The sequence below is a fragment of the Artemia sp. Qi Xiang Cuo genome, chromosome 2 (genome assembly GCF_049724085.1).
Source record: "Artemia sp. Qi Xiang Cuo chromosome 2, ASM4972408v1, whole genome shotgun sequence".
Lineage (NCBI taxonomy): Eukaryota > Metazoa > Arthropoda > Branchiopoda > Anostraca > Artemiidae > Artemia > Artemia sp. Qi Xiang Cuo.
In genome coordinates, this window is record NC_142795.1 from 81,159,038 (window position 1) to 81,167,633 (window position 8,596).

Sequence of the window (8,596 nt, forward strand, 5' to 3'; positions counted from 1 at the left end):
GCAGCAGTTTTCCCCTTTCATATCCAGCCAGTAGCTCTTGACTTCTTTTCGAGAGTACCCCACGCCGTCTCTTTTCCCCAGATTTCCCCCAAAGCATTGACCCTCGCTTCCAATAGATTTATCCCCCTTCTTTCAAGCCCTCAATATGATATGGTGTACAGGGATGCTACTACTCCTAATGTTGGGGGTCGAAAGTCCCTGGTACCCTTCTGCTCACCCTACTACTAGGCAAATTTATTTTGAGCCTACCCATAGTACCCCATCCTTGCTAAATCTGATAAACCCCAACCACCCCCAGAAATCGTCCATAGACCTCCTCACCCTCAAACTCCTTTTTCAAATCGTTTGCCAAACAAACTGGGTTTCTGGAACTCCTAGTAGTAAACATAAGAATAATAAATGACGTTACCATTTCCCTAGGTTGTTATTACGTAATGCAGAAAACCTTTATTTTGACAAACTTATTGAGCTTGAAATTACGGCGAATAAGCTAGCATCAGATTTAATTTGTATAACCGAGGTTCAGTCCCAAAACCTGGATACTCTGAAGATGGCTTATTTTAATAAGTTCATTAAATTTCGCCCACATGATCATTACCTTGGTAAAAAAGGTGGAGGGGTAATGATTTTTTGCTGTGATAATTTGTCGCCAAAGGAAGTAAATGTTCCAGGAGAATAAATGAGTATGATGAAATAATTTGGATCAAAGTTAAACTGAAAGTTCTACCACGCCCATTAACTAATATCCCAGCATTTGGATACTTAGATTGGAGGTAATCAAGCGATGAATGGAGTTTTTCTAAGAAATCTTTTATGCTGCTCCGATTTTTAGCCGGGTGAATGATAAAAACATAGGTTGTTTTTATTATTCACCCGGCCAAAAATCGGAGCAGCATAAAAGATTTCACAGAAAAACTCCATGCATCGTCTGATTACCTCCAATCTAAGCATCCTAATGCTGGGATCTGCTAACTGGAGACGGAAATGAGCTAAACTCGAGTCATCTTTGTCGGGAAGCTAATTTCAAACAAATTGTTAATATTCCAACAACAAAAGGTGGTACTTCCCTTGACATTATTTGTACAAACATGAATGAATTCTATCAAAGACACAATTCCCTCCCCCCACTTGGTGGCAGTTACCATGTTACGCTTTCACTAGATCCGATACAAGTTCATATCCGCAAGTATAAATTTGATGTATTTAAGTATCGACCAAGTACTGATAGTAGTCTGCTCAATTTTGGAACATGGCTTTCAGAAGAGCAATGGGAAGATGTACGCGATGCCGACGAATCGAATAAGAAAGCCGAAATTTTCCATGAAAAGCTTATCAATAATTATTTAAACCATTTTCCAGAGGTGAAAAACAAAAGATGTTCTAATGATAAGCCGTATATAAATGATGCAGTAAAAAATTTAACTCGACAAAAAATAATACCGTTACGCCAAAGAAAAACTGAAGAAGCTAACCTATTAAGGAATTCTATAAGAAATCAAATTCAGAAAGCTTCAGCCCAGTATTACCGTAATAAAGTAAGTAAACTCTTTAAAGCACGACCGAAGCAGTGGCATAATACTGTCAAGAAAATCAGTGGTAAAACAGTCAAAAATGTTGACTTTAATCTTGATGTTCCTCCCTGAAACTACTGCTAATTCACTAAATAAACACCTTTTCGCTATTGTACAAACCCTCCCTGCTCTCTCATGTAATATTCCCTGCCCCCCAGCGCCAGACCGGGATATCCCCGAAGTACAGACTGTTGATGTTAAAGCAAAAATATTTAAACTAAAGAGAACTTCAATATGCCCCCTTGATATTCCAACTGATTTAGTAAATGCATTTCCTGATAAACTATCAAAACATTTATCAAATATTTTTAATACAATAACTAGATTTGGTTCATTTTCTAAGGGCTGGAAAAAAGGATACATTACACCCATACAGAAGAAAGGTGTTAGTTTGGATTTTTATAGAGTCTGACCAAAAACCTAAACACCAATATTCTCTAAACTCTATGAGAGCTTCACAGCAGATTCGTTTAAAAAGACGATCCTTGAACTTATTGATGGACAACAATTTTAGAACATGAATGGCCTTTCAACTACACATTACCTGGTCAGTCTCCTCGGTAATGTATACAAATTACTTGACGAGTCAGATACCTGACTGAATCTCCTTTTAATTGACCCCCAAAAGGCTTTCTATCTCATTAGACGTAACGTTTTAGTTGACAAATTGCTCAATGAATTTCCTGTACCCCATTATATAGTCAATATTATTGCATCTATTCTGTCAAACAGGTGTAAAGTTGTTAAGTGCAAAAATGCTTCTTCTGATTCAGTCCCTATTTCTTGTGGAGTTCCGCAAGGTACGCTTTTAGGTCCTTTACTATTTTTGGTAATGACTAACAATCTTGCACATGAATCAGTCTATTGTTGGAAGTTTGTGGATGACATGTCATTGCTCGAAAAGTGCAGAAGAAATTTTAAGAGCAGTGCAATGGAAATCTTCGAAGACGTTGCAAGTGAAGCAGCCAAGTCAAAAATGAAAGTGAATTCCCATAAATCTAATATTATGAGCCTTATTTTTCTTAATTCAAAGCCAACGTTTACAATTACAATACCTAATGAAATAATCACAACAAAAACTAAACTCGTAAGGGTCACACTGACTAGCGATTTGAAATGGCAGGCCCCAATTTGCTCTATTGTTAAACAGGCTAGTGCATCTCTGTCTCTTCTTAAGCTATTTGCTAAATTGTCATGCCCAAAAGCGCATATCCCTCGCCTTTTTTTTTACTTACAAACGGGTTACAACAAATAAATAAACAAACTTCTCATTTAAAAAACACAATCCAATGCATTACTGCATGCCGGATAAAACCCGAAAAAAAAAGAAAAACACTTAAAAAAATATAATATATAATATATTATATAATATATAAAATATATAATATATAAAAAATATAATATATTCTTTTATTATCTTTTATTTCCTCGGACCCTAATATAACCCAACCCAAAAACAAATAAGATATCTTCTCTCGCCTCCCTCTCCCACCCCTCCCACAAAAAAGAGGGAACTTGAGAATAATCCACACAAACAACCTGACACAACTCACAACATTCACAAAAAGAGAGGAGAAAAAAAAGGAAATAAATCACTCATCCATTCAAAACCCAAACAATCATCTCACCAACAACATTCAACCAATCATTCTCTACACACAACCACTAAGATCTTACACATTGAGAAAAACAGCTTACTCTGAGGGAATTTCGAAATTCATCCAGATCTGTCTTGTTTTTTACCTCCTAGGGAAGTTTGTTCCAGACAGCCAGGCCAGAAAAACGGATAGAAAATGTAGACCTTGTTGTTACAGGGAACGGGGTTCGCATTGAATGGGCATTTCTTGTCTCATACCTGTGTTGAGCTTCAGTAAATCCAATCGAGAAATATGCATGTAGCAGGTTATTAAAACTTTCAAAAATGAATAATGCTGTGTAAAACTTAACTAGGCCGAACAGTGGCAGAATCTTGATACCGTCGTTTTGACTTCGAACCGAGTTAGAACCTCGCATTCCAGATATAACACGAACACCCTTATTTTGAAGAACCTTCAGCGGCAGAAGAAAAGTATTAAATGTCGCTAACCATACACTAACACAATATATCAAATACGGATGAACTAGTGAGAAATACAGCATTCTCAAAATTTTAGGAGGAAAAAATGTTTCAGTTTCCGCAGCATTCCAACATTCCTGGCGATTTTTGTACACAGTGATTCAATATGAGGTCTAAACATAAGACACTCGTCAACTTGGACACCAAGATATTGGACATAACTATGTGCTCGATAGCTCTAAACAGTTCTCCTGTGTTTGAATTGCTGCTCAGAAGTGTCTTGACCCTATTTGGAAGTTGTTGTTCTGTGACACAAGCAGGGGCGTAATTTACTATGGGGCAGGGAGGGGGAGACCTGCCCCCTCCAGACCTTTGTTTGCGCCCCCAGCTGAAATTTTGTTTCTACAAAAAATGTTCACAAAACCACGATAAGCCTGCATAATTCAAGCATCGAGAATAGAATAGTACTTTATTACCAAGCAAACTCTCACAACATAAAAACTGCCGAACTTGTTACTCTCCGTCAGCTAGCCTACATTATATATATATATATATATATATATATATATATATATATATATATATATATATATATATATATATATATATATATATATATATATATATATATATATATATATATATATATATATATATATATATATATATATATATATATATATATATATATATATATATATATATATATATATATATATATATATATATATATATATATATATATATATATATATATATATATATATATATATATATATATATATATATATATATATATATATATTCCCTCCAGTTCCAGAGCGATATGTCCAGTTCCAGAGATATGCGCCGCCTTTGCGAGATGAAAGGTTGTTGTAGATCATTTATTCAGAAATTAATTAAAAACACTTTTTCCACAAAATAAGTTTTTCAGAGAAAAGTAAAGAACTCCATTTAACAAAAAATGAGCAAAAATAAAATAAAATAATCTACCAAGCATGAAACTACCTCAAGTCAGCATCGATAAATAAATGAAACCTAAATTACAATAAATAACCGAGTGAAACTAAAAATGAGCAGAAATTAGCATAAGTTGGGCTCAAAACCCCTATGCCTTCCCAAGCCCAGAACATAATTTGCACTTTACTGAAAAAAATATAAATGTTTTTACTTTTACAACTTTAATAAATCAAATAATATTAACATTTTGATTACTAAGTATCAGTATATATATATATATATATATATATATATATATATATATATATATATATATATATATATATATATATATATATATGTATATTAAACTGACAATGCACATTCATTTGTATTTTTTTCAGTAAAGTGCAAAATATGTTCTGGCCCTGGGAAGGCATAGGGGTTTTGAGCCCAACTTATGTTAATTTCTGCTCGTTTTGAGTTTGACTCGGTTTTTTATTGTAATTTCTGTTCGTTTTGGGTTTCATTTATTTATTGATGCTGGTTTGTGGTAGTTTCATGCTTGGTAGATTATTTGATTTTATTTTTGCTCATTTTTTGTTTAATGGAGTTCTTTACTTTTCTTTGAAAAACTTATTCTGTGGAATTTTTTTTTAATTAATTTCTGTTCGTTTTATATTGACATTGTCTTTTCATGGAAAAAGAAAATACTAATTTAAATCTTTTCGTTTTTTAAAAACTTTATAGTTTGTCCTGCAATTTGTATGCTGGAGAAACATTTTCAGCAATTTTTAACAACATACACCCTTTTAAAAATCTGGACACAAATAGTAGTGTTTAATTTAGTTTCATACCTCCGCAAGTTGACCTGAAATGAAAAACTTGATACCATTCGCAAAATAATCTGGTAACTTTCTTTGATAGCCTGGATACACTTACGCTATTTTGATTTGGTTAAATTTTAAGACCAGAAGTAGCCCCGAAAGTTTGAACATAATACTCTCAGTCGTTCTTGGGATACTGCTGAGATGCGTTTTTGGGAATTAGCATTAACACAGTGCATTTTGATTTAATCTTAAGGCAACTTTAATTTTTAAATATAAAGGAAAATGGGAGGGCGGGGGCGGGAGGGGGATTAGTTTCCCTCCAATAATTTTTGACAGTAGGGAGGGCATAATGACTCTGACTTGCACATAATTTATGCATGTTTTTATGGTTTTTGTCACTGAGAATGAAAAAACAGGATTTTCTCACTTTGATATATTTTCATGGTTTATTGATTCGAACGGGTCAATGACACCTCTTTCAACGTCGATTTGTTGATGTTCATCCAAGTGTATTGTCTCCGGAGTGATTTTTGCAAATGCGCATTAACGGGAAGAGATGTATTGATCTAGGACTCGAGGGGGAAGTGGATTTCCGAGAAATTGATCACATAAAAGAAGGGGACAGAATTTCTGAGAAATTGATTTGCATAATCGAGGGGAATTATTGATCTACGAAAGAGGAATTAGCAATGAGATCACTTGTTTCCTAGGAGTTATACGGGATTCTAAAGAGATAGAAATTCTATTTTTTAATATGGTTTCTCAGATCTTAGATGACAAAGATAAACTAATATTCTATTTTCAAATATGTCTTCTTTGATCTTTAGTGTCAGGAATTAGAAATGACATCACTTGTTATCTTGGAATTATGTGGGAGTCTAAAGAGATAGAAACATCCTTTTTTAAATACGGCTTCTCTAATCTTTAGGTAACAGAGATAAATTAATATTCTATCGAAACCATAATAGTGTAGCTAGGAACACCTATGAGATGAAGAGATTAACGCGGGAAATGGTTTTCCTAGGAATTTCAAATGTGACATCGCAGGGATGCCAAAACAAAAGGAACACGCAGAAATTACGTTTAAGGATTATTTGGGCGAAACCGTTTGAGAAATTTTAGAAGATGATTCAAGCGAAACCGTTTGAGGCATTTTAGAAGATGATTTTAGAAGATGATTTAGAAGATGATTTGAGGGTGAAGCTCTGTGGTCATTATAATACACAAGTTCCATTTGAACAGTCTTGCGAGGTCCCCTACCCCAATAACCCCCCTACCCCAACCCCAAAGGGCCCGACCCCCCTACCCCAACCCCGAAGGAACCCCCCGGCCTCCAAGGGCCCCCGGGACCCCAAAGGCCCCCAAAGGCCCCCCGGTCCCCCAATGGCCCCCGGGCCCCCAAAGGAACCCCGAGCCCCCAAAGGCCCCCGGGCCCCCAAAGGCTCCCCGGGACCCCAAAGAATCTCCCCACTTTTTGGCCCCCCATTTTTTAATACTTTTTTTTGCCCACTTGAGAAAGAGAAGGGCCCCACACTTTTCAAAAGGCTCTATTATATCTTTTCAGAACAAGTTCATTTCTTAATAACCCACTTAAACCCATTTTACAAGTTAAAGTACTCGTCCTTTTCACCTCAATTTTACTTTACAACTTTTGGAATACAACCTTTTTAACTTTTTGAATACCCCAACACCATGCAATACTTTCAACAGCTTTTTTATATCTTTTCAGAACAAGTTCTTTACGTAATGTCCTTTCCTAAACCAATTTTACAACTTGAAGTACTCATCTATGTCACCAAAAACTTAAATTTATGGCTTTTTAAATACCCTAACATCGAGTAATTCTTTTTACCAGAATATTTCTCATCCTTTCGGAACAAGCTCGTTTTGGAATTTCCCTCTTCGATCGATTCTACAAATTAGAGCACTCATCTTTTTCCCCCACAACAGTGCACTAAAGCCGTTTGAACGACCGAACAAGAAGCAATACTTGTCAAAGGGCTTTATTATATCTTTTCAGAACAAGTTCTTTACGTAATTTCCCTACTAAACTAATTGTACAAGTTAAAGTACTCACTCTTTTCACCCACAACTTTACTTTACGCCTTTTTGCATACCCCAACATCAAGCAATACTTTTCAAAAGGCTTTATTATATCTTTTCAGAACAATTTCTTTACGTAATATCTTTCCTAAACCTATTTTACAAGTTGAAGTACTTATCGTTTTCACCCACAACTTTACTTTACGACTTATTACACAGCCCAACACCATGCAATACTTTCCAAAAGGCATTATTATATCTTTTCAGAACAAGTTCCTTTCTTAATACCCCTCCTAAACCAATTTGACAAGTTGAAGTACTCATCCTTTTCACCACAACTTTACTTTACAACTTTTTGAATACCCCAACATCAAGAAACACTTTTCAAAAGGCTTTTTTATCTTTTCAGAACAAGTTCTTTACGTAATGTCCTTCCTAAACCAATTTTACAAGTTGAAGTACTTATCTTTTTACCCACAACTTTACTTTACGACTTTTTGCATACTCAAGCATCAAGCAATACTTTTCAAAAGGCTTTATTATATATTTTCAGAACAAGTTCTTTTCTGAATGTCCTTTTATAAACCAATTTTACAACTTGAAGTACTCATCCTTTTCACCCACAACTTTACTTTATGACTTTTTGCATGCTCCAACATCAAGCAATATTTTTAAAAAGGCTTTATTATATCTTTTCAGAACAAGCTCTTTTCTTAATATCCCTCTTAGACCAACTCTACAATTTGAAGCACTCATCACTTTCCCCTCAGAACTTTACACTAAGGCTTTTTGAATAAACTAGCACGAAGCAATACTTTTTAAAACGTTTTATTATATCTTTCCAGAACAAGTTCTTTTCGTAATGTCCCTCCTAAACCAATTTTAAAAGTTGAAGTACTCATCTTTTTCACCACAACTTTACTTTACAACTTTTTGCATACCCCAACATCAAGCAATACTTTTCAAAAGGCTTTATTATATCTTTTCAGAACAAGTGCTTTACGTAATGTCCTTCCTAAACCAATTTTACAAGTTGAAGTACTCATCTTTTTCACCCACAACTTTACTTTAAGGCTTTTTGCATACCCCAACATCAAGCAATACTTTTCAAAAGGCTTTATTATAGCGCTTATGAGCGCTCATGATAAGCTAACCTA